Genomic DNA, 27,041 nt, shown 5'->3' on the forward strand with positions numbered 1-27,041 from the left:
AAAAGTAGGAGACAAGCAGATATGATTTGAAATCTAGTAGGATGTGCTGACTATTAGATGTTGAATGTAAGACAAAACTAAGAGTCAGATTGTCAAAGCAGACTCACAGTGAACTACAGATCTCACCTAGTATCAAGTTTGCTGATAAATTATGTGTACAAGTAGTAGTCAGATACGAACCAAGCATTCTTCCCTTTGAAAGGTGTAAAACCATCAGGTATATCTCTCTATAAAATTTCTTTTTCATGTGTGACGACATGCTCTAGCTCAATTTTAACATGAGAGGTTAAGAAATATATGTGGAATAAAAAGGAAATATATGTGATTTAGCCAGGCATGGTGGCTCACTCCTGTAATCCCAGCATTTGGGAGGCCAAGGCAGGCAGATCATGAGGTCAAGAGATTGAGACCAGCTTTGCACAGTGGCAGTATCATAGCTAATGAGGTTTATCCAAAGTGCGATTATTGCTGATTGAACACTTTGCCCAATACCCCGCCATGACGTCTTGAAATGTAATCGATGTTGGCAATTTTTGGCAGTCTCTACAGGGACTGAATAAAAATAAATAAATTAATTAAAGGGAGATCGAGGCGTCCTGGCCAACATGGTGAAACCACGTCTCTACTAAAATACAAAAAATTATATGGGTGAGGTGGTGCACACCTGTAGTCCCAGCTACTGGGGAAGGTGAAGCAGTAGGATCACTTGAACCCAGGAGATGGAGGTTGCAGTGAGCCGAGATTGCACCATTGCACTCTGGCCTGGGTGACAGAGCGAGACTCCATCTCAAAAATTAAAAATAAAAGAAATGTATTTGATACATTGCTTGCACAGAATGAGTCGTTTCAGTTATGAAGCATCTTCTTTTTATTTCTTTAATTACATAATTTATGTGATTTTTTTAATGGAACCATGCCTTATAAATTCATAGATTATGAGTTTTATTTTGTTGGGTTTTTTTTTTTTTTCGGCCTAAGTTATCCCAGCCCAGACCAAATATATCCTGCTAAAAGCATTTCTTAGATAAGATCTCCCCACTAGTAAATACTATTTGTATATTTGGTTGAATTGTGATTGGCATGTTTACAGAGGAATCTAACTGGGTTATCTCTTTCTTTCCCAGATGGGTTACAAAGGCAAACAGATTGCAAGGCAGCTGCTAACCTTTGCCTTCCCAGAACATCAGAGATGATTTTTCAGGGGTTTTCACCTGAGTAACTAGAAACATGAAATTGTCATTAACTGTGATAGTAAAGACAGGAAGAAGAGCAATTCCTGTGGAGTAAAAGTGTAGGAGCTTAATTTTGCACAGTTTAAATTTGAGATGCAAATTAAAGTAAAGCATTCAGGTAGAAATGTCAGATAATTAACTTTATGAATTTGGAATTCAGGGAGATATCTAGAATATAGGTATAAATATGGGAATCATTAGCATATAGACAATATTTAAAACTGTGAGATAGGATGTGATCATCAGGAGAATGAGACTAGATAAAAAATGGAAATTAAAATAGCAACATTGGAATCAATAAAAAAAGGCAAAATATTAATCATGATCCTTAGTACGTGCATACCATTTCAGTTAGAAATTTTCATTTCAATAATTTGCTCTATGGGATAATCATGGATATACACAAGGATGTTTGTTTTACTGTTTGTTATCTTTAATAAGGAGATATTGAAAACAGCCAAATGATAGAAAATGTTAAATTAATTGTGTTCATTCATCCATTAAGTAGTTTAAAATATATGGAAAATGCTATGATTTGGCTGTGACCCCACCCAAATCTCATCTTGAATTGTAGTTCCCGTAATCCTCATGGAGGGACCAGATGGAGATAGTTCAATCATTGGGGAGGTTTCTCCATTCTATTCCTGCAATACAGAGTTGACGGTTCCCAGATCTGATGGTTTTATAAGGGGCTCCCCGCTTCACTGGGCACTCATTTTTCTCTCCTGTCACCACGTGAAGAAAGATATGTTTGCTTACCTTTTCCTCATGATTTAAGTTTCCTGAGGCCTCCCTAGCCCTGTGAAACTGTGGGCCAATTAAACCTTTTCCTTTTAAAAGTACCCAGTCTCGGCAGTTCTTTTATCATAGCAGCTTGATAGCAGACTAATACAAAAAATAATAAAATAGATTTAGAATCAGCTTAATTTTAGATACACCAAAAACATATATTTTTGCATAGTTTTTTTTTTTTTTTTTTTTTTAATTAGGAAAGCCTTCAAAATGTTACCACGGAATTATCACTGAACAGTAGGTTTTTCTTTTTCTACTTTTCTGTATTTTGCAAATTTTCTATGTAAATTATATATTCCAAAAAATGTCATCCAAGTAGAAGGGGAAAATGAATTACCTGAAAAAATAAGATGGACACAAATTTTAAAATATAAAAATCATCTTTGAGCTTGTTACTTGTACTCTCAAAATACATTTATTATTGGGCGTCCACGATGTGCCAGACACAGGGAATAAAGCAGTGGATACAAAAGCCGAAGTCCCTTCCCTCTTGGGGCTGACATTCTGACAATAGGAGATATAAATATATGATATGTTAGGAAGTTAGAAAATATGAATGTTTTCTTCAAAAGTACTAAGAAAATAAATGAGGCATGATAGAGGGCAAATTTTCAAATTGATGGCACACTTTGTGTCACAGTAAAAGTATAATTTGAAGTAGATGTAATAGTGAGCATCCTTTTTTCATTTCCAGTATTGGCTGAAAAAAAATCAGTATTCCACCATTAAAAATGATGCTTGCTATAGATATTTTTGTAAAATTATTTATCAGTTAAGCATATGTCTTATATTCCTAGGCTGCTATGAGTTATGAATATATTTTGAATTTATCATTTCTTATATGTCTATTGAGATAATCCTATTTTTCATCATTCTACAAATATTATAAAACATATTGAATAATTTTAAAATGTTAAACCAGGAATGCATTCCTGAAATAAACCCACTTTTATTTATATTAATTACACAAGTTTATAATTTTTATATTTTTCTTTTATATTTATACTATAAATACATACATATATTTTTTATTTTTATTTTTTTTAGATAGGGTCTCTCATTCAGTTGCCCAAGTTGGAGTTCAGTGGTGCCATCTTGGCTCACTGCAACCTCCACCTCCTGGGCTCAAACTATCCTTCCAACTCTGTCTCTCTAGTAGCTGGGAACACAGGTAAGTGCTACTACACCTAGCTAATATTTTATTTTTTGTAGAGACAGGGTTTCACCACATTGCCCAGGTTGGTCTCAAATTTCTGAGCTCAAGTGATCTACCTGCCTTGGCCTTCCAAAGCACTGGGATTGCAAGCATGATGACTGTACCGAGCCTATATTTTATATTTATATATTATTTGTGTAAATATTTATTATTTAATATTTAAATATATTTACATTCAGTGAGAAAATTGCTATTATTTTTTTCCTTAAATGTTTGGCAGAATTCACAACACTATGTAGGGTATTCATGCCAAAAAAAAAAACCATTACCTGGAATCACTCAAACTTCTAGATCTAACTATTTACTGGTTCCCAGAAAATTTGGGAGATTCAGGGAAGTTAAATGACACATGAAGAAGTCGTCAGCCATATATAAAATAACAGAAATTTTACAAAGTAAATAACCTCATTTCTTCATATTTAATGTTGAAATATTAAAATTTCTTCACCTAATATGGAAAATGAGAGAATAAGGATGCTTGTTATCACAGCTTTGATTTCAAATTGTACTTTTTACCATCTTTGTACTTTGTAAAAAGAGGGAAAGGAAAGGAGAAATAGAGACAAACAAAGGACAACAAACTAACACAAGTGTAGACCATTTTGTTTTAATTTGAACAAATCAATGGCAGAAGACATTTTTGAGACAATATAGAAATTTGAACATCATCTAGATATTAGAAGACATTAAGAAATATGGTTAATGTCAGATATATTAAAGGTTCTGTAGTTAAAAAGTTATGTAGTTTATAAAGTTTAAAAAAGTTCTGTAATTTATAAAGTCTTTTATGTTTAAATGAACTGAAATGTTTTCAGGGATTAAAAAAACTTCAGAAAATAAGTAAATAAAGTAAAATACGTAGTATGGATGGGAATATAAGAACCAAAATTAGCAAACTCTTATTGAAACTATGTGTAGTATATGGACTCATTATATATTGTTATTTTTATTTTTGTGTATATTGAAAATGTCTGTCATAAAAAGTTTAAATATTTTTTTAAGGACTGATTTGCTTTATTATATGTGGCTTAATTATTTACATACAGTGCATCAAGAATAATTATTTTTTTACATAGGCCTTTGAAATTGGCTTTGATGGAACTTTGTTTCATAGAAAGAATTTGAGATAAGACTTTTCTAAAGCCAAGTCCATCCATGGGTTTATACTCAGGGAGAGGAACATCACACACTGGGGGCGGTTGGCGGGGGTGTAGGGGAAAAGTTCAAATATTTTTAAAAGAATAAAAAAGAATTGCTAGTTTACAGATATACAATCTTCAGTTTTATTTCTACTGCTGCTATAAACTTATCTACCTGGCTTTTCCCTATTACATGTGGTTTATTTTGAACATTAAAATGATTTTCAAAATTAATAAATATATTACGAGATACTTTTTTAGACATTTAAACCACATTTTGAAGAGGATCTCATTTATCCCATTTTGTAAGAGAAATATAAATGTGTGGAACTGAATTAGCAAAATCATTGCCATTTTCTATGAATAAAATGACATTAATTTTTGAACATTAGATGATTGTCAGCCAGCTGTAATATCCTACAAGAGAACAGGAAGAATATCCCTTCTCTTCCTGCCTTGTAATCTCTCTTTAATGTCCCTCATTGAAAGTATCTTAATGGAAGCATATGGCAAAGGAGAAAGTTAATTTGTAGTCCCAGCCCCAACATCAGAGCCAAGTATAAATGAGTTTATTTGGAGCTGAGAGTTAATAATTTAATAACTGGTAAGCTTAGTATTAGTGATTCTATATGCTAAAGTTTAATCCAGTTTTATGTTTTGTTTGTCATCATATAACATAAACTGCACAGAATAATGATAATAATGTAGACTTTAGAATCAAGCAGCTAATCCTGGCTTCTAATTAGAAATATGGGTAAATTCCTGAAACCGTCCAAGCCGTAGTCATTTCATCCTTAACATGAAAATAATAATTATATCTACTTTATATGGTTGTTATGAAGAAAAGGGAAAATGTAAAATAGGTAATAGGATCTGGTTAATAAATACAAACTACTGTAATTTGTTATGATCATTATCTTGTAATCATTATCATTATTATTTTTGTTTTACTTAGACCAAAAGTTTAGTAAAAAATTGAGTATAAATATTTTGATACTTTTGGGACTAATTTGTCTACTTTTAATTATTGTCATTCACACATTCATTTTGCAAGTCATCATCTTCAATGATATAACGTTTAGTCATCAAAATAATATTGAGAAACAAAAATAATGCTTTCAGCTGGAGCTAACCTAAAATAACTTGGAAAATTCAGAGAAACATTAAGATTTTCCTCTAGAGGTAAGTAAATAGATTTCAGCTAGAGACTTCTAGAACTGATGCACATATCTACTTCAAATGTTATTATTGCATTCACTATACTTAAGACCAATCAAGCATCCTTCAAGAAACAAATACTTCAGATGGAGAAGGTCTTTACTTCAAATTGTTCTCCTATTTGTGTTGGAGTTTGAAAAAGAATTCTTAATGATGAGCCACTGAATAGTGTTAGTTAACACAGTCCTACTAATTAAGCATCAACTGATAAACCATAAAATTTATAGGGAAGCATAAAGCAAAATGCTGAAAAGTTCCTCTGCCAACAGATTACAGCATCAGGAATGATGTGTTGCTATTATTTTGTCTTTATGCTGAGTATAAAGCCACTTCCATTATTGTTTGTTATTATGGAATATATATGTATGTTAGTTTTGTCTTCACCTTAAACTACCTTCAATTACTTAATTTTCTTAAGGAAATGACACCCTTCATAAAGCAAGTTCATCTGAAAACTTTATTGTAAAATGCATGATGTAATGACTTAAATTTAAACCCTCTTCAGAACATGTTTACCTACTGAATCTTCTCACTTTACTAGGCAATCAAGATTTCTTTTTATTGCAAAGTAACTTTTATGTTATATAATTAAATAATACTCTAGCCAAAAAGATGACTTATAAAAACCAACTTTCTTAAATCACAAGAGGAGCCTTCATAAATTTTCTAGGCCTGCCTATGTATTTAGCGTATTCTAGCAATACTGCTCTGAAGCAAGGATTAAGCAGCATCGATTTTTGTCTTCTGAACAAAATTTATCATCTTTTTAAATTATATTTGACTATTTGTAGTTTTTCCCATTTTTGTTATTTATTTTTTAGACACTCCTCCACCACAATTTAACTGGCTGTGATACTGTGCCTAGCTAGAAGGTTCTGTTAGAAATGCTGAAAATTTCAACATAATGTTTTTCTCTGTTAAGAGATATTTGTCTCTCCTGCTTTCTATCAGGCTTTGTGATTTCTTATTAGGACTGATGTAAGAACTTACTGATGGCCCTGCCAATATCTCATTTCCTTACAAGCTATCCTCAATACTTCTGCCTAAGAATTCTTTAAAATATAAACCTGTTTCGTTTTTGCTTTTGTTTTTGTTTTGCTTAAATTTTTTTCTTGGCTCTATATCACCCTCAGAATTAATGTCAAACCTTACTATGATACAGGAGATTATACTTACCTCTTTAATCCTCAACTCTGACCAAAGAGTCTGAGTTTAAGTTCCAGCTCAATAATTAGTTAGCTGGGTTACCTTTGGCAAGTCCCTTAAACTCTATGGGCCTCTGTATTCTCATTTGTAAAATGTTAGAAATAATACTATTATTTTTTAGAAGTTACTGTTGAGAAGTTTAAATGAGTTAATATATGTAAAATGTAAAATGTTCAGATTGATGCCTGGCACAAAATAGAAACTATATAACTTCAGCCACTGTTGTTATTTTGTTGTTGGTGTTTTTGTTGTTGTTGCCATTTTTATTTTTCCTATCACAGCCTTATGAAACCAGCACAAACACATGTAATGCAGCAGTCATAATGATACTGAGCACTCCTTTGTCTCTCTTTATTACTTCTTTTTGCTCTTCAAGATTTAGCTCATGTATCAATCCTGTGTCCATTCTCCATATAGGTTATCTCCTCATATGACATATAAATACTTCTTTATATATATAAAATACTTAAGCTTCTTGGTTATTTTAAAAGATTATAAATACTTTAAAGTCAGGAACTGGTTTGTTGTGAGCTTCTCATTTCTAATCTCTGAGCCTCTAACAAAACAAAGTCTGGTATATACATATATTTAATATTTGATGAATATTTGAATTGTTTTTGTGAAATAGAGACAAAGAAACAGACTCTCCTCAGTTGAATTTTATTCTCTGTGTTAAAACATCATTTGCTACTTTGGGATTTTATTGTTAAGGTTTTTTTCCAGTGCATCTAAAAAATTGAATACTCATAACCTGCCTTTCTCTTAAGGGCTAACAGATTAGTAGCAGCAACCTCAGGTCAAGTACAAAGCTAGCTTTTGTATTTTTCAATGAAGATACAATTTGTTGAGACGAGTTATAAGAAAATCTTCTCAAAGCAAAATCATTTTTAGTAAAGAAGGAGTTAAAAAATATAGCAACTATTATGCTGAAGTAATTTCTACTGTTAACCAATTTTAGCCAGTTAGTATACTGCCCATGTAATCAAGAACTGCTTTTCTGAAATTTTATATGCACTTTTTATTTTCTGTTTTATAAGTAAGCCCCATACTTTTTCATTGATTTTCATTAGAGTGAGAAGAGCAGTGGTCCAGAAACAACCCATGAATTGCATTATCTAATTTAATTAAGGTGAACTGGAGGTTTCTTTAAAGATTGAACAGTCAGCAGACAACTAAAAATGAAACTTTAAACTAGCTTTGTAGTGGACATAAGCATCTGCCATTTACCATGACTATCCACTTTTGCACTCCTTGACAGGTTTATGAATAATTCTACTGATACCACAGTATAGTACTGGATTTACATAAGCAAAGCATGTGTTTCCATAAATTAACCTATTGCTTAGTCCCAAACAACCTAGGATAAAATTCTTATCTCTAATTTTATGAACTATGCTTTTGATTGTGTGGTACTCAAGTCTATAAAAAACATTTTATTGTATCAGTGTAATCTCGTTTGATCTCAATATCTGTGAACTCTCCTTGTCATGAGATTTCCTGGTCAGAGGATGCAATGTGCTTCCATCAGTAGAACTTTGATCATAAGTGGCTTTCAGGAAACAGATACATTCCTGGAGCAAGAAGAAAGTTTACAGTTGTAAGGAAAGTACCAGGCATTAACTGTTTTCCTTCAGATGCATTGCAGCCAGTTGGTACACAGTGACTAACAAATAGCGAATGAGAACTTGATTCTTTGACTGCACATCATGAGATTTTGTTCTAGATTTGCATCTGAATAGAGCAGACGCCCATTTTTCAGAGGCAAAACTTTGTAAGAACAGTTCCTGGGATGATGCCATTGAATGCTGAATTCTTACAAATGATTTGCTTTCTGTTACACAAATAGAGCAAATATTCAGTATTCAGTACTTATTTGTTTTATTATCTCACATTTTACCCTAATATCTAAAAGCTTTTTCATTCTTATTCAGTTATTCTTTAAATCAATTTTTACATTTATTTCTTGTAAGACTTCATACTGCTTATGAAAGGGTCTAGTAACTTCAGTACCTATTATCGTGAGCCTTTTGCCGGAAAGAATAAAATGAGTAGTTTGAATTTACATTAAGCTTAAGAAAATAATTTTCCATTTGCTGATTTTTGAATAAGTAAATAGGAGTCAGCTAACTTGGTTAGAATATGGTGCTAATGAGATTACAATTGCAGGTTTGATTCCTGTACGGGGTAATTAGTCTTATGTGGAAGGAAACCATTCGAAGGCCATAATTTGGACCCCCAGTGGAATTCTTATGAAAGGATAATAAGGATATGAGTTGTAAAGAGCTCATAGCAAAAGCTGGCTTTACTTCTCAGGTAAAGACAACACTTTTTTTTTTTTTTTTTAATTTAGAGTATTTAGCTTGTCAACTGGCAGGTAGCATCATCATTTTATATGATGTTACATATAATTATTTAAATGACACTTAAATGGAATATGGACTCAGCTCATTTCTCATTTAGGTCCATGCCATTGGAAATCACTTGAAATTGGTGGGCATACTGAGCATAGGTCAGAGCTACAGAATGCAAAGAATAATTGAGAAATGGCTCCCTGCTAGAACAATTATTAAGAATAATTCTTTAATCGCTATAAATATTCTATCAGACTGAGCAATACCAACCTTAAAAACACATTTATTCAGATACATTTACTAAGAGAAACAATTAAACTTAGTTTAATTTTATCCTGTTTGTTTTGCATATAGCAAATCTTTGTTAATCAACATGGATTTCAAAAGTATATTTTATTTGTACCATATGTTTTCTGCATATTGTTGGTGTATTAAAAGTAAAGTTTAAAAACTCAACTTGGTTTTAGGATTATTGTATATGTTAAATTACTTTTCACACATTTGATTGTTTTCATTTGATAAGGCTATAGCATTTTTTAACAGAAATAAGAAGCTACTGTGGGGAATTTGGAAAATATATAAAAGTGTAAATAAAATGAAAATATGAAGTATTCACAATTCCTGCCAATACGCATAATCATGTAATTGCACAGCCTTTTTGTTTCTTTTCTCTGTACAAGAAAAATATATTGGCTGCACATGGTGCCTCACCTGTAATCCCAGCACTTTGGGAGGCTGAGGTCAGTGGGTCACTTAAGCTCAGGAGTTCAAGACCAGCCTGGCCATGGGGAAACCCTGTCTCTACTAAAAATAAAAGAATTAGCCAAGCATGATGGTGGGCACCTGTAATTCCAGCTACTCAGCAGAATTGCTTGAACCTGCAAGGCAAAGGTTGCAGTGAGCCAAGACTGTGCCAGGGTACTCCAGCCTGCTGGGTGACAGAGTAAGACTCCATCTCAAAAAAAAGAAAAAAAAGAAAATATATATTAATATGAAAGATGAAATCAAAAATTCCTGTTAAATGGAATTAAAAGAAAATATAAATGAAAACTTTATTTCTCAACATAAACCCCATTAAGACATTTTTTAAAGCAATTATACCAGCCTTTTAATCCATCCCTAAAGAACTAAGGATCATGGGAATTTAACCATATCAATGCAGTCTTTTTTACATTAATTACTGAAGAAAAATGAATGCCCTTCATAGATTTATTAAGATTAGGAAACAAAAAGAATTCAGAAGAAGCCAAATCTGAACTGTAATGTGGATGTCTGATGATTTCCCTTCAAAACTCTCCCAAAATTGCTCTTGTCTGTTAAGAGGAATGAGCAGGAGCATTGTTGGGGTGGAGAAGGACTCTGGTGAAGCTTCCCAGGAGTTTTATTCTTAAAGCTGTAGCTCACTTTCTCAAAACACTCATAATATGCAGCTGTGATCATTCTTTTGGCCCTCAGGAAAGTCAACAGGCAAAATGCCTTGAGCATCCCCAAAACATTGTTGCTATGACCTTTGCTCTTGATCAGTTTGCTTTTGCTTTGCCTGGATGACTTCTACCTCTTGGTAGCCATTGCTTTGATTGTGCTTTGTCTTCAGGATTATACTGGTAAGGCTATGTTTCATCTCCTGTTAAAATTCTTAAAAGAAATGCATTAGGATCTTGATCCCACTTGTTTAAAATTTCCATTGAAATCTCTGCTCATGTCTACAGCTGATCTGGGAGCAATGGTTTTGGCACCCATCCAGTGGAAAGTTTGTTCAACTTTTAATTTTCAGTCTGAATTCTATATGCTGAATTAATTGAAATGTCTATGGTGTTGGCTGTTGTTTCTGCTGTTAATCATTGGTCCTCTTCAATTAGGGCACAAACAAGATAAATTTTTTTCTTATAAATTAACATAGATGGTCTGCTACTGTGGGCTTCATTTTCAATATCTTCTTTTTCCTTCTTGAAATATGTTATCTATTTGTAAACTGCTGATTTCTTTGGGGCATTGTCCCCATAAACTTTTTGTAAAGCATCAGTGATTTTGCCATTCTTCTACCCAAGCTTCACCATAAACTTGATGTTTGTTCTTTCTTCCATTTTAGTAGAATACACGTTGCTCTGATAGAGGCTCTTTTAAAACTAATGTCTTATTCTTCTTAGTGACTCAAACTAGATTCTGTTCAGAGATGTTACAACAAGTTAGTGAACGTTTTGTGGTGCAAAAGTACATATTTTCCATGACCTTCTTGAAGATCTCTTTTACAGGCAAAACTATAGCCTACTTTTTCCCATTGCCTAATTATTTTCTATTAGTTGTTCTTTTAAATACCACTTTAATGGCTGAATAATCTTTCACCTTAGGTATATACTTACATAACTACTTACTTTACTATCCAAATCTTAGAATTTATGGGGTTTTTAATATTAGAAATAATATCACAGTGAACACCTTTGTCTACAAATGTGACCTAATTTTTCATTGATTCTTTAGTCTTCAGACTGACATTGTTACTTTAAAAGGTTGGAATATGTTATAAGTCTTTTATCATAAATTGCCAAATTTCTTACACCTTTCCCAAATCATTCCAATTTATTTTGCTACTCTTACAGTACAGGGCACTCAATTCTTCACAGTCTCACTACCTCTACTACTATTATTTTAAAACTAGGCGGACTACAGTTTTATGTAATTCCTAGAACTTGCTTTCTATAACTCTTTATTTCTATGCAAATTTACATGGTAAAAGACATTCATGTATTTTTATTTTATTACACCAAAATCATATATACATATATATTATTTTAAAAGATATATTCTAGTCACAAAGCAATATTAGTTTTTCTGTAAATAAATGAAAATGGACATTATCAACATATATGTGTGTGTGTGTGTGTATAGATATACAATTTAAAAGGTAAAATTGTTTAAATATGGCCCAAAATATATTAGGAATTATTAATAGTGGTCATTAGGCCACAAAAATTATAGATTATAATGTGACCTCTGCCATAAGAGTTCTAGAAAGGAAATGGCAACTTTTATGAGACATGCTTTTGGTATCATTAATAAAGTGTTGAGTCATTACTCATTCAGATTTAGTCATTCATATATGCCTGGGTTTGCCTCCTCTTTTCCCAGCTTTGTTCTTTCTTTATTTTTTCCCTGAAAATATTATCCCAATTCTGGTCAAATGTTCCATGTTCACTTAAAATCATATGCCAGTAAAAATACTCAATCAGCAGCAGATTGGCACATTTTTCTAGATTTTTCTAGAATTTTTTTTAGCCAAAATCTAAGATGTTCGTGAAAGTCTCCGTTTCCATGTTGGGCTAAATTTTCTCTATCAAAAGACACATTTAATTCGAAGAAAGAAAGATTCCCCTGTGATATGTCTTCCAATGTTGGTTGTGTATTTAATTCACAAATATACTGCTAATTAGCAACTTTTAGGTTTCTTTCTATTGAAGGTTAAACAGTGTTTTAGAATTCAACATACCAAGCTGCATACATTGAAAGAGTTAAGTCCCTAACCTTCCCAAGTCCAAAATAAAATGTTTTTCCTCAAATTGGTATTAATATGAGATTTTGAATGTTTTTTAGTATTTTTCAATTAAAAAATGAGTTTTCTTTATGAACTGTTGAGTTCACTGGAGTCTTTCAGCTCTGCCTATACAGATGCATAGTAAAAGTGTCCTAAAGCATGAAGGTGCTTTCAAACAGGAAGAGCCCTATAACTACTTAAGAAGGGTTTCCAATCTAGGACCAGCCCAGACCATAGTGGTATAAGTGATAAACCGGTGATTTTCATGTTGGTGATCTCTTTCCCTTTAGATACCAATGGATACCTGTGACTCCCCAGAAAAGCATTTTCTGTCCCACAGGCACCCATCCTCCACACCTCTTCTGTTTTTTCTTATCTTTAGTTCTAGACTCGATTTTATTTTATTCACAATTCCATGCAGTTAAAACTGAAATCGCTGATTGTGTGTCAGATTTTTGGAAAGAACATCTTAATCCGAAAGAATGATTTCTATAATGGCATTGGATCAATGCCTAAAATCACACAAGTTTTATCAGTTAAAATTGTAATGTCGCAAAATCCCAAATTACTAAAGAGTATATAATGAAAAGTCTCTATTCCAATCTCGCCTACTCACTCCAGTCACCCATTGCCCCTCCTCAAGAGCCACCACTATCAAAAGTTTCTTGTGTATCCCTCTAGATATATTCCATTTATTTGTAAGCACTTTTGTTTTTGAGTCAAAGTTTTGCTCCTGTCACCCAGGCTGGAGTGCAATGACACAATCTCTGCTCATTGAAACTTCTGCCTCCTGGGTTCAAGCAATACTTCTGGCTCAGCCTCCCGGTAGCTGGGATTACAGGTGTCCACTACCAGGCCTGGCTAATTTTGTACTTTTAGTGAAATGGGGTTTCACCGCCTTGGCCAGGCTGGTCTCAAATGCTTAACCTCAGGTGATCTACCCACATTGGCCTCCCAAAGCTCTGGGATTACAGGTGTGAGCCACTGTGCCCAGCCTTATTTGTAAGCACTTCTGTCAGTTCCTTATAAGTTCTGCACAAACGAGAGCAGTGTATACACAGTGTCCTGTAGTTTGCTATTTAAAATATAGCAATATCACAAATACATTTTATTTTCTCACATGTAAATCTGCCTCATTTTTTAATGGATTCACAGTCCATTGGAAGGATGGAGCATTATTTCTGTTATCAGTCACTATTACTGGGTATTTAGCATATTTTCAAATTTTTATTCTTATAAACAGCACTGCAAATGACTGTTCTTTTATGTATGTAGAATTTTTTTGAACTAGGATGTTAACATTTAAAAAACGTTTAACGTTTAATGCCAAATTGCCCTCTATAGAAATTGTACCAGTAATTCACCAGAGTTTATCTTTATCCTTACCAGCATACCACATCAAACATTTTGATTTTTGCCAGTAAGAAGCAAAAATTGTATCTTGTATTTAAGTATGAATTTCTTTTCATGAGGTTGGACACATTTTGTCATATATATTGCTTTTCTTCAAATCCTACTAACTTACTACCTGGCCTTATCTATGTACCCCTAAGAAAATGATTCTGTGACCATTAACCACTTGAGAAAAAATGCAGATTTATTGTAAACAGCAGGTTAACCACTGTTCAGTGATTTCTTTACAACATGAAAACACTGTTTCAACATTTTCTTCTCCAGGGTAAATAATTCATTTCCCAATGGCTGTAAAAACTGCTAAACTCCTTTCATAGCCAATTAATTAGTTAAGGCTGTTGAAAACCTCTGAATGACTATAAAAATGTCAACGCAATTGTTTATCTTGTTAGCAGAATACTAATTAAAACTTTGTTAAATGAATTGCGTTTTTGAGAGATTGTGTTGAGCTCCTCGGGTTTTAAAATAAACCACAAACAATCTACACAATTCACATTCAAAACAGTATACAATGAAAGTAACTCATCTATGTTCCTTGATCTGCCATCAGACAGTACTTCTCCCAGAAGACAAACACCTTTAACTAATTTATTGTGCAAGAGAGAGACAGAAATCTCACAAGTATATACTGTTATCAAGCCCAATAGTCATACTATCAACATCTTGCCTTTGTTCTTCTGGACAACATAGAAACATGTCTTAGGGACATTTTGATATCCGTATTTATAAAGTCATACCATTCTTTTTAACAGCTATGTGGTATTCTAATGGGTAGACATACTTTAGTCCATAATAGTGAATGTTTAGATTATATGCAACACAAATTACCTAAATCATCAAAAAATTGCAATAAACTCTTATGTGCATATGTCATTTCCCATATGTGCAAAAGCATCTGCAAGATAAATTATTAGGAGAACTCTTTGATAAAATGGTAGGTACATTTTCAGTTAACACGTGTTTGTATTACCTTCCCAGGCAATTGATGCCAATTATACACTCACTTCAACATGTCTCTGTATCAGAATGTTTCTACATACCCTGAACAACTGAGCATATTATCAATATTTTGATATTTGTCAGCCTTTGAGAAAGGAAATTGTGTTTTGCTGTAGTTTTTGTTTGTTGGCTGGTTTGGTATGTTTTTACAGTATTTTCTAGATTAGAATCATATTGTCTATTTCATTTTTAAGTCTGCTTTTATGTATTTAGCAAAATATTTAGAACCTTTTACATTTATTATTCCTTATAAACAATATTTTAATAAACTGATATTGGAATATTTTTAAATTTACATAAATATTGCAAAGATACATTTGTATTTTCCCTCTCACTTATATATTTATTCAGTCGTTTATTTATATTGCTATAGACTCGTGTATATTAAATAACTTTAGGTCATAATCCAACACTCTGCTGTTTATTTTGTTGCTCAGATTCTTGCAGATGTAGCCACTGGGAGTTCTTTCAATTTTTTATTTTTTATTTTTATTTATTTTTTTATTATTTTTGAGATAGGGTCTCACTTTGTCACACAGGCTGGAATGCAGCGACATGTTACAGCTCACTGCAGCCTTGACCTCCTGAGCTCAAGTGATCCTCCCAACTTTAGCCTCCCAAGTAGCTGAGACCATCAGTGCGTGCCACACACCTGGCTAATTTTTTTTTTTTTAATTTTTTGTACAGACAGGGTCTCTCTGTGTTGCCCAGGCAGGTCTCAAACTCCTGAGCTTAAGTGTTAAGTAATCCTTCTGTCTTGGCCTCGCAAAGTGTTGAAATTACAGATGTAAGCCATCTAGCCTGGTGGAACCTCTTTCACGTTGGCACCTATGTTCTGCTGACATAGTCCCCAACATTTTGTTAGTTGAGCACTTCTTTATTTTCTGGTTCAAGATGCTTCTGGAACATCTTGTGTTTTCCTTGCTGTGCCTGCAGTCAATCATTTCTCCAAGGACTCCTGGTTCCCATTATTGGAGAATGATATGTGTAAATGAAAATCTGGGTACTGGATATGTTTGTCGCTACAGGAGAGTGATTGCTTGAAAGCCTTCCTAGTGCACAGAGTTAGGTAACACATGTATACACATATATCTATAATTATGTCTCTATCCCTCTGTTTTATATATTAAGGTAAAACATGAATTCCTGTTTATGTCTCCAACTCTTATCCAGTAGTACATTCTAGTCTTTCTTTTTTGTTTCTCTGTAACTTCCATCTCTGAGGGTGTGAACAACATAGCTGTCATCATCCAACATCCATTTACTTATTTGCCAGCCCTACAATACACATGAAGCCATTTCAGAATTATAAACTATATTTCTTTTTTTTTTTTCCGAGATGGAGTTTCACTCTTGTTACCCAGGCTGGAGTGCAATGGCGCGATCTCGGCTCACCGCAACCTCCGCGTCCTGGGTTCAGGCAATTCTCCTGCCTCAACCTCCTCAATAGCTGGGATTACAGGCACGCACCACCATGCCCAGCTAATGTTTTTTGTATTTTTAGTAGAGACGGGGTTTCACCATGTTGACCAGGATGGTCTCGATCTCTTGACCTCGTGATCCACCCGCCTCGGCCTCCCAAAGTGCTGGGATTACAGGCTTGAGCCACCGCGCCCGGCCTAAACTATATTTCTATAAGAAACAAATTTACTGGCTGGGTGCAGTGGCTCACGCCTATAATCCCAACAATTTGGGAGGCCAAGGCAGGTAACTACTTGTGGTTGGGAGCTTGAGACCAAGTCTGGCCAACATGGTGAAACCCTGGCTCTGCTAATAAACAAACAAACAAACACTAAAATTAGCCAAGCATGGTGGCATGCATCTGGTGCCTGTAACTCCCAGCTATTCAGGAGGCTAAGGCACGAGAATTGCTTGCATCTGGAAGGTGGAGGTTGCAGTGGACCAAGATTGTGCCACTGCATTCCAGAGTGGGTGACAGAACAAGAAACACATTCACCAACTAGAATTTTTATTATAGTTCTAATTTGCATTAACCATATTATCCATAAGATTATCTTTTCATATTTGAAGAAACATAATTTTGCTCTTCTGTTTTATATTTTTGTGCATTTGAAAATTTAGTTATTAGCCTATTTTTACTCACTTGTAAGTCCTTAATAACTTAAAGAAATTGACGCTTGATCCATGATATGATTTACAAATGTTTTTCCAGTTTGTCATTTTACTATATATACTTTTAATTTATGTAAATACTTTTATGAAGCACAATATACAGATTTTTCCTTTTATACTTCCTGGATAAAAATTCTTTTAAAACTCATTTTTTTCCCAGTTGGAAGATATATTTAATACATTATTCTGAATGGTTGAGCAAAACAACTACCTATAATAGATTTTTTTCAAAACTAAATTATGTAAATGAATGATTTTACACTCTTAAATATCTAAATCTTAGATTTTCATATGTGTGTTCATAAATCTCATTTATAGAAGTGAGAATTGGTGTTTACCTGATTCCTATTTTGGTTTTTATTGACTTTATTCCTACAATAATTTGGCCCAGTAAGCATGTGAATCACTGCAAATTCTTTTAAAGAAATGTTCAGCCAACATTTTGACTGACCTAACTCAAAGGAAGTAGAGATAATTTCATTTTTAGAGGGAAAGCATCTGACAGTTTCCATTTGTAAAGTTTTCTTCTATACATAATTACATAATTCTTAGGACCAATCATAGCACCTTCTGCAAATTGCTTCTCAATCACATACTAAATTTTACAGTGCCAGCTCTTTACCAGTTATAGAACTGAATTTTATTACAATAGGACTAAATTGCAGTGAAACATTGGGAGACCTCTTGTATGACAGGTACATTCATATTATGGATACATCATCTATGTTTAGCACTACCATAACTATGTTTTTAAACTTAGTTTATACAAAATAAGAAATTCCTGTTCTCATACGTGAAGTATATAGGCTTAAAAAAAAAATTCAGGCAGCAAAGCTATGCCTCTATTAAATGTTCATTTAAGGCATAAATACAGAACCACGGATCATAGGTAAATGATGAGGAAACAACCAATTAATTGCTGTTTAAGGTTATCTATTACCTTTTTCCCCTTGACTAAATTTTTTAAGTATAAACTTCCACAGTACAAAGACTTTAGAGAGTCTCAGAATAGGCACTTAATTTAAATTTCCCTGTTTCCCCTGGAGAATAAAACCTATCAATAAACCACGTAGCATGGGGTAATTTAATTCTCTAAACTAGTTATTTAATGTTCAGCTATTTCATTTTTTAGCCTACTATTTAATTTCAAAAAGCGAAGTTTATACTTTTTATGGGTATGATCCAAAATGAATGTTTTGATGATTATGTCTTGCATTTTAAAAATGATTTCATTGAACATTTTCTCCATTATAAAAGTGAAATGTATTCATTATGATATAATTGAGAAAAATTTCTAACATATAAAAGAAGGAAGTCACTCATTCTTATTCCTCATAAATCACCACTTTTAAAATTTTGCTGTATTTAATTTTCCTTTGTCTAGTCATAGATTATATGTTCTTTTGATTGTTATATATACAATTTTACCTTCACTTTTAAAAACTTAATGTTACCATATAAATATTTACCATGTTGTTTTAACTATTAATAACTTTATTTTAATGGATTTATAGTATAAATCGTATGAAAATATATTTTTTACCTAATTTAATATCATGTTTGCTTACAAAGGTATACGACTCTGTTGGACTATTAGATCAGGAGTTAGCATTTCCTGTAAAGAGTCATATTGTAAATATGTTGGGCTTTATGAGCTCTAACATCTTTGTCACAAATGTTCAACTCTGCTGTTGTAGTAGAAAGCAGGTATAGACAATGTATAAAGAAGCATGGGCCAGACATAACCCATAGGCCATACTTATCAACCCCTGTATTAGACTATTAGACAAACTCAGTAAATAGAATTTGAGATATACATGTTTATAAAGAAATAATAATTAGGCCCATTTTTTCATTCAAGTGCCCATAAATATGTATAGTGTTACATCATTGTGTCATGCACAATTTGTGTATGTGTGTATATGCTCACCTCTCTCATAGGCATGAGTGCCCAATAACTCACGCATAGGTGTGCATACACAGATGTTATTTGCATTTTATGGTATCAAAGCTTAGTTAGAATATTTTGACAGCTGTACTTCATTTCATGATTTATGGTTGTATATTGTTCTTTTTAACTAATTGTAAATTCAATTCATGGTCTTTGTCAGTATTTTAGAAAACAGTAAAGAAAGGTAATATAAATTACATATATTCCTACTACTTATAACATTTTCTTGCATTTCCTTTCAGAATTTTTTATGAGTATACATTTGAATGCAGATTATTATATTAAAGAATTCGCATTCAACTATATCATTTACATATACTATATATACTGTTTCTAATTCATTTAAATAAAGAGCATTTCCCTATTATCTTCTAATACATTTATTTAATATCTGCATTTATTACAACTTAGGGATTTATCATAACTTAGGTAATCGTATCCTATGATACGATATTTATAGTCCTTCTACTTTTCCTTTTTCCCCATTTCTGATTTCTTGGGAGGAAATTCCTAAATATGAAACTACCATGGTTAATGGTATGAAAGGTTAATGTCTTTTTTATATGGATTTCAGGCAGCCAAACCATATCAGTGTTGTTTAAAGTTGCCCATCTCACACCACTCTCTCAATATTATGAACTTGGAAGAATCTATTATGTGCTTTGCACATTTTTTTCCTGTTGGCTTCAGTGTTTTCTTGATTTTAATCATTTTTCTTCATATTAAAGATATTAAATCTTTTTTTGTATTTTTTAAAGATAATCAGTTATTTAATTAGGTTTTTAAGACATTCAGAACACCGATTTTTGAGGATAAATTCCATTTGTCAGGGCAAACACAGATCACAGGTAGCCCTGGAGCTGAGGAATAGATTAGATTTTTGGTAAAATTTGTGAGTCCACAGGTTTCTGATCAATCTTGCACTGCTCTGTAATCTCATATTTCTCTTTTTCTGTGTCGAAGATCTCACCTTCCTGGTGTCTGGGCTTCTGCTGCAGCTGCTTCTTGAAGTGAGCATCAGTAAGATGTTTTGGGATTTTTACATTGCTGATATCAACTTTGGTTGATACCAAATTTGGTTGATAGCAAAATTGATATCAAATTTCTGTTGTGTTATTTGTAAAGGAACTGGATTGAGGACCAGAGGTCCAGTCACAAGTAACAAGCCACTAGCCAGCTGCTTCAATAAAACCACCCTCTTGCTCCTGTGGTGTCAGATGATCAGAATGGTCCCAGGGGTAATGCTGGCTCACAGTTTTCTCACATGCTGACTGAAGGGTTTTTTGCCACTGCTCAATAGCTTTTGAGGCACATCTTCAGTAGGATAATATGTAGGCATTTTGCAAAGTTTAACCACCCAGATACCACCGTTCTTGTCACTACCAGCTGGTTTTGTAACAGTTGCAAGAAACTTCTCCTTTTTCTTTTCAACCTTGGATTTAGCAGCTGAGTACTTCCTCTTGTACATGGCCTTTATGGAATACGTGGTAGACTGGGAATACCTGCCAATTCCTGTAACAAGGACAGGATTGCAGCTGCAATGGGGCTTCCCCTTCTTGGGCTTTTTAGCCTTGACCCTTTTTCACCTTGCCACCAGCATCAGCCTTCTTGGCTTCCGGTTTCTTCACTTTAGTATCTGGCTTCTCAACTTTTTCACCCCCCATCTTGCAAGATGGTAAAGAGCTAAAGATATTAAATCTTTATCCATTATCTTTGATGTAAATACGTTTCTCCCTTTTGTGATTTATAACTTCATTTTATATGAATAAAAACTAGTACATTTATGATTATTTTTCTAGATCAAAACTGAAAATTGTGTTGTCATTTCTTTATAAAAGATGTTTTTACTCAGATAACTTTGACTAATAATTTGACTTCCTTTTCACAAAATCATAAATAATAAAACTTTATTTTCAGACTCAAGTGTATTAACCAAAATATTTTATTTTACTCCATATTGCATGCTTTTTTCATAACATAATCATGTACACTGATATATAATTTTTTATATATTTTTATTCATAATCTTATATAATCACTCTAAACCTTGTGCTTTTTTCCCCTAAAATTTGAAGGAATGGTGGTATTATAAGGTCAAGTATTTTTCTGAGGACTAGCTGCATATGTGATGGCAATGTCAAGGTTAGAACCTGAAGTTTGTCTACTCTAACCAGAAAAAGAATATTAAAATTATTTGTTTGTGTTAAATTTTTCCAGAATTGTTTTTCAAAAAGGTAGCAATTCAATAAACTATTGTTCTTTTTTTGATTTTTGATGAGGGAAGAAATTGAATGACATTATAAAAGATAAAATTAAGTTAGATTGGAGATTTGAAGAGAAAAAGCATGTTGCCATATACCATCAAGAGATGGGACATACAGTTTGTAGCCAATGTGGAGCATTAAAAATGATCCTTCACCTGCACTTAAAAGCCACACAGTTTACTGTGGCTCAATGAGCCAGACATGATCTGGCTTCTGCCTGTCTCTCTAACCTCATTTTTTAACTTTCCTGCTCTTTGTGCTTCAAGCATCCTGGGCTGGCCTCCGATATACTGCAAGAAAATGTCAGGTTATTTCCATGTCAGAGACTTTGCATTTTGTATTTCTCCTACCTGGAGACTCTGCCCTTTGGCCTCTGAATGTCTGGGTTTTATTTAATTCTTAAATCTAAGTTGTGCCTCTGGAGTCCCTGGTCCCTATTTAAGAGAGCCTCTCCTCCATTTATTTACTGTCACGTTACTCTGTTTATTTCCTACACTGCAATTTCCATAACCAGTATATAAGGGACCGTGTTCACTTCTTCAAGGAGACGAGTGTGTATAGTCCATAGCCAGACAACCTAGACCAAATTCTACTTTGCTACTGTGGTTGCATGATATTAGGCGAGTCTCTTAGTCTCTTTGGTCTCAGTTTCCTCATGTATAAAATGTCCTTAATGAAATACTCTTACAGGAAATAGAACTACATGCTGTATACAGTTTTTTCATTAATTCCTCTATTGTTAGTGCAGGTCTATGGAATAATGGGAGGATACCGGAAATATTATTCCATTTTACATCAAATAAGGCAATAATTGTTGTAATACTTTTTACTTATTTTGTTTTGTTTTGTTTTCTAAACAGAGAGATCTTAGGATTCCTAGGGGGTTTCCCAGCTTTGTGCCCTTGATCCTGGATCTGTTTCTGGCTTCTCTGCCCTCTTTTGTATTAATAGTAAAACTCTAGAGCACTGTCTGTGCTCCCTGTTATCTCCCTTTATGTCTTGATCCCATTTCAATAGCATTTTCTTTCCTACCACTGCATTGAAATGCTTCAGTTGGCACTGCAATCCAGCAGTCTCCCATCTCATTGGAACCCATGTCATTTCTCATTTTTCATTTACTTTACATGTCAAAAAAATTGGACACTTTGATCACTCTGTCCTTATTTAAAAAGTTTTTTGCCTAGCTCCTGAAACACATATTTTCCTTGTTTTCCTCCTGTCTCACCAGCAGTGTCTTCTCAATTTTTATTACTGGCTTCTCATTCCCATAACCATAAATGCTGGCATATCTCCTTCCAGACTAAACCTTTGATCCCTTCTATATCTGCACTCTTACTAGGCGATTTGCTTATCAAATGTACCAAAATAGCATCTGTATACACTGGCAACCTCCAAATTAATACTTCCAGCCCAAACCTCTACACTAGTGCCACATTCTTGACATTTGCCTCTTTGACACTCTAGTAGGGCAACTAATAGAATTCTCAAACTCAGCATATGGAAAACTTTATTCCTGATCTCACTCTCCTCCCACATGAGCACCACCATTAGCTGTCCCCCTCTCCGTTGTTAGCACCTCTTCAGTAGCTCAGACCAAAAATCTTAAAATCATCCTTGGCTCTTCTCTTTTTTCTCATAGCTCACATCTCATCTTTTAGTAAATCTGTTAGTTATATCTTAAAATATAGAGAGAGCTTAATCATTTCTCACCCCTCTTTGTTGCTGCACCTCTGGTATAAGCCACACCATTTCTCACCTGAATTATTTCAGCAGTCTCTTGTATCATCTCCCTGACTCCACCCTTCTCCCAAATCTATTCTTTATATAGCAGCCAAAGCAGTTTTTTTTACAAGTCATAAATCAGATTATGTCGTTCTCCTTCTCTCAGCTTTCTAGTGGAGTCCTGTTATATTTAAAGAAATATTTTAAATCTTTACAATGGACAATGCGACTCTACTTGTCTAGCTCCTGTTTACTTGACTGAGCACACTTGCGACCAATCCCCTGTGCCTATTTCTTCCTTGATCCTGAAAGCCAATCCACGCTCTGTGACACCGATCTCTACCTGGAATTCTTTTCCTTCAGATATTTGCAGAGCTTGCTTCCTCGTTTAATCAGATCTCTGTCCAAATGTTGCTTCTCAAACAGATTCTATCTCTCTATTGCTCAGTGTTAACTAAAATAGCAGTCACATCTTCCTTTGTCTCTTCTCTAAAACTGTGTTTGTTATTACACTTATATATTGCATATTTTTGTTTATCTCTTTTTTGTCTGTATCCCCCACTAGCATGTAAGTTGTATGAAGGCATATGCTTTCTATAACTCCTTAGCTCCTAAGATCAGTGCTTGGCAGCCAATAGGTGCTCACTAAACATCTTCTAAAGGAAAAAATGAATGGTCTTTTTACAGTATATACATGCTGTTAGAATAGTTCCTTAAATAAAATGTTAATCCTCTTTTGTGCTGGATTGTACTGAATGATCCACTTTCTTTGATGTTTGATGTTAAAGTGAGGCCATGAAACAGCTATTAAAAAATCTGAGAATTAAGGATAGAAGAGAATCCAAATGCTTAGCTGACTTAGCTACCACTCTGTAGCCTGCCTTGCACTGAGGCAATCATCCATCTTTATTGAATGCTTGTCTTATTTTTACAACTCTTTCAGCTGTTCACAACCTTGATAGGAAACCTTTCCAATATTTAATTATTCTTTCAACTGAATATCAATTTTTTTTAAAAATCAAGTCAGATTTAATCATACCAGTTTAAGCTCATTTCTTTTGTAGATCTTCTGGGGAAACAGAAAATTACTTCTGCATACAATCTGCTTAGGTAGATTAGCCTGCGTATTCATTACAAGGGTACATAATAGGGGCACTAATGCTTGTTCTATGTAGTTGAATTGATAGCATGTGAACAAGAAAGAATTTTTTAGGCATTTCAAGTACTTTAGGGTTTTTATCATGAGTCCATTTTTATCCATTTATTTTTGTTGTTTGGCTATATATACTGTTTCATTCTCCTACCAAATACAGACACCAACATTCACATAGCAAATGAGCAATGGTAACTTTAAAATATTAATCCCAAGGTCTTGAATGTCAAAGTAATAATTACTTCATCTCAGTGACATGTTAAAATTTTAAATAATAGCTCTGCTGTTTGGTAATGGGCATAAATTTCAGCATAAATCTGTTTGAGGGTGGATTGGGATGGAGGTGGCAGGGGAAAAGGAAGGGGGATAGAGCAGAAAGGATACTGTCAGGAAATTAAATGAAGGATGGGACTTCTTTAATAATGTAGTGTTTTGTTTTTCATAATGTGTTAGAGTAACCCAGATGATCAACCACCAGGTGTGAAGATTGCACTGGCTGTGGTGAGTAGGACTGTAGCATTATTAGAGCCTTTGGACAGCATTATCAGAGCCAGTCACAAAGGCATATTTCCAAGATAGGAAAGTCGGATTCAGTTATTTCTTTCTTTAAGTAGCACACAGCTTACTTCTGAGCATAAAAATAATATGTATTGTTCTAAAAAGTTTAAAAAGAATGTAAAACACTGTGATGCCAACAACTAGATAGAATCATTATTAATATTTCTGCACTTTCTTCCTTTCTTCTATCTTCCATGCATATTTTAATGTTTCTGAGAGTCTAGTGTTATTTATACTCTATGTATCATAACTTTTAACTATTATGATAATATATGCCCATTCCTTACAAATATCTAATTTCAATAACCACGTAATAATATCTCAAAATGTATCAAGGTATTTTAATTTACTAGGCCATTTACTTATTGTGAATATTTTGGTTCAATGTTTTCATGTTTTGTTTTTTTTTTTTTGCACAAAACATTTAAATTATTTTTTGGATAAGTTCATTTTTGCAAAGACGAATTTGAGGTCAAATGTTCTGAAAGCTTAGTAGTGGCTGTTTTGGTCCTATGCATTCCTCATAATTTTATTTTAAATTGCTAGGTTGAATATGTAAATTGCTAATTGGATCTCATTGTTGGTTTAATCTGTATGTCTTTGCCACAAATGATGTTGAACATTTTCTCCTGTTTATTAGCCACTTATGTTTCTTCTTTGAGGACTTTTGTCATATAATATTTTAATTTGTCTATTGGGATGCTAGTATATGAATTTTTCAATAAATAATTTCTGCAATCAGGACAAAATAATCAGATTCACCAGCCATTTAACTTTTGTGCTGTTTGGTTTAACTTATTACTATAGCATAATAAAGAAATATTCGAGGCCACTGTAGCACATAAGTCTTAGAAAATATTCTTTATTTACACCCTATTCAAGCATTTGCTAAATAAAATATCAAGAATCATTTCATTTATATGGAATACTGTTGTACATACTTATTTTTTGTATTTTTGGTTTATTGCTTTAAATCAAGTAAAATGTTTTTCTCTATCCACACTTTCATATATTTCTGTACTTCACTCTGTTCTCACCTACAAACACACTTTCACATGCATACACACACACACACATTCACTCACTATTTATCATTCATTAGCTTCTCTTAGCTTTTGGAAAAGGAGAAAACAATAAAATAACATTCATACTCACGTACGTGTTATACTCATGTATAACCTATGCATGTAGAGTGCTTATTTTTAAAGAAAACAATGCAACAGTTTGTTTCATTTTTTGTTTTTTTATTGCTAATAAATAAAAACTACAGTTGAGTTTTGTATATTGTGTTTATATCCTGTTTTACAGCTTTCTTAGAGTTTTCTACTTAGTGGAAGAAAACATGTCTGCATGTGGAGAAAGAGAATTTTACTTCATCTTTTTTCATCTAAATGCCTTTAATTTTTCCACTTGACCCATTTCACTAGCTAGGTTCTCCAGTGTAATATCCACAGTAAGAATGATCATCTTTGCGTTTGTCTTTCGCCATTACATTATCTGTAGGTTTCTCATATATCCATTTTATTTCTACTTATTTCTATTCCTAGTTTTCTGAGAGGTTTTTTTTTTTTATCATAAGTCAGTATTGACACATCAAATGCTTTTAAAGAATCTATTAATAATTCGACTTTGCTTTCTACTAATACGGCATATTATTTTTTATATTGAATTTTAGAGAATTTGATATTTAGATATTTGATTCAACCTTGCATTACAGTGGTAAACCCCAATTGTCATGATTAATTATACATTTTTATCTTGCTGTATTTACTTACTAATATTTTGCTATGAATTTTTGTGTCCCTGATGATGAGGGATATTGGTCTGTAGTTTTCTTATAATGTCTCTAGCATCATATATGTAACTACCTATTGTTTTTGAACTGTTTTTAAACCACTCTAAAGGGACATTATTATTGTTGTGCTTGATAGGCATTGTTTAGATTCCCTTACATTTTAAGCAATTTATTTGCTGACTCTTCCTTTTTACATTTCAGTCCTTTCCTTTGCAACCATGTTTCTTCCTCCTGGAGTACATCCTTTAAAAGGTCTTGTAATGAGGTATTTTAGTGACAGTAATTTCAATTTGTTGTTTGCCTAGAAATGTCACTCTTTGAATTGTTTAGACAGATGTACTCTTCAAGGGTAATGGGTTTTTTTTTTTCC

General features: G+C 33.3%; 1 protein-coding gene, 1 non-coding gene and 1 pseudogene across 2 annotated transcripts in view; 2 read left to right on the plus strand and 1 right to left on the minus strand.

Annotated features, from left to right (window-relative positions):
- B3GALT1 (beta-1,3-galactosyltransferase 1) overlaps positions 1 to 27,041 on the plus strand; it is a 583,718-nt gene that overhangs the window by 240,873 nt on the left and 315,804 nt on the right. The window lies entirely within an intron of this gene.
- LOC119474171 lies at positions 412 to 552 on the plus strand. The gene has a single exon (XR_005203462.1). It is a non-coding gene; the product is annotated as a U4 spliceosomal RNA (small nuclear RNA).
- On the minus strand, positions 19,971 to 20,843 carry LOC108317796 (annotated as a pseudogene).

The sequence above is a fragment of the Cebus imitator genome, unplaced genomic scaffold (assembly GCF_001604975.1).
Source record: "Cebus imitator isolate Cc_AM_T3 unplaced genomic scaffold, Cebus_imitator-1.0 Scaffold10, whole genome shotgun sequence".
Lineage (NCBI taxonomy): Eukaryota > Metazoa > Chordata > Mammalia > Primates > Cebidae > Cebus > Cebus imitator.